A 1394-nucleotide genomic window follows, 5' to 3' on the forward strand; every position below is an offset into this window, starting at 1 on the left:
AATAGGTCCTAGTTAGTATGTTCCCAACCAAGACATTTTATCTGTGAAGAATTTAATGATCAACCATGTGTGTAGGCAACACCATGTCTCAATAAATGGTAAATAAGAGGTCAATGTGGATTAGAGATTCTAAAGGGACCACTGTGATTCCATAACCAATTGGAAACTAAGCATTGGTCTATAACTTTCAATTTTCCCTATAAAATACAGAGGAATTTGTCATCAGGTGTAAATCCTTCTAAATGGAGATCTTTTAGTAGAATGTTACTTCCTTGGCTTGGCACAAATGTAAATAAGTTTATGATTAAAAATCTGTCTCAAACATTAGCTATTATAGCTAAGTTTACTAAAAAGGCTATAGTTGTCCAACAAACTTCTCTAAACTCCCTTGCTAAAGTTGTTTGGGAGAGCCAAATTGGCTTGGGCTGTCTGTTGGATGAATAGGAGGGAGTGTGTGCAATAGCTAACATTTCCTCCTGCACTTGGATAAATACAACTGGTATTGTAAAAACTCAGTTACAGGAAATCAACAAACTAACTCCTTGGTTAAGGATTCCTCTTCTCACTCATTCTTTGATTTATTTGATTTTCATTGTTTTGTTTCATGGGGGCCTTGGTTAAGGAATGTAGTTCAGTCTGTTGCTGTGATCCTCCTGATACTTATCATAGGAGTCTCTGGTACACTGCACCCTTCCAAGAGTCTTCAATGTTTGCATGCAGCCATTCACTGCACATCAAATGGTCTCACTCCACTTGGAACAACAAAAACGCAAAGAGAACATAATCATTCAACTGACTTTACATCATGACCTGTGAATTCCATACTAAGAACAAATGAATCTATTATGATGGTGACAGAGAATGGCATCAACGCCCAAGGGTTTAGTCAATCTCTCAAGATCAAGAGGCTGACCAAAAATGGAGAATTTTTAAAGAAGGCAACATGACTAATCATCAGGGAAATGCAAATTAAAATCACAATAAGATACCACATTACCCTTGTCAGAATGGCCATTATTAAAAAGTCAAAAAACAATAGATGCTGGTGCAGAGAGATAGGGACCCTTATACACTATTAATGGGACTGCAAATTAGTATAACCTCTATGGAAAACAGTATGGAGAATCTTCAAAGAAATAAATGTAGACCCACCATTCTATCCATCAATCTTATTACTGGGTATCTACCCAAAGGAAAAGAAGTCATTATATCAAAAAGGCATATACACACCAAGGAAATTCTAAAATACTGCTTCATTTATGCTATTTCCCCTCTTCAAATGCTTTAAATAGAACTCAATTGCCTAGAATAAAGCCTAAATTATTTATCCTGACACTCTAGACTCTCCACAATCTGACTCCAGTGTTAAATGAAAAACTTCCTTCCTCCCTCCT

Source organism: Propithecus coquereli, unplaced genomic scaffold (assembly GCF_000956105.1).
Source record: "Propithecus coquereli isolate 6110/MARCELLA unplaced genomic scaffold, Pcoq_1.0 Scaffold212, whole genome shotgun sequence".
Taxonomy (NCBI): domain Eukaryota; kingdom Metazoa; phylum Chordata; class Mammalia; order Primates; family Indriidae; genus Propithecus; species Propithecus coquereli.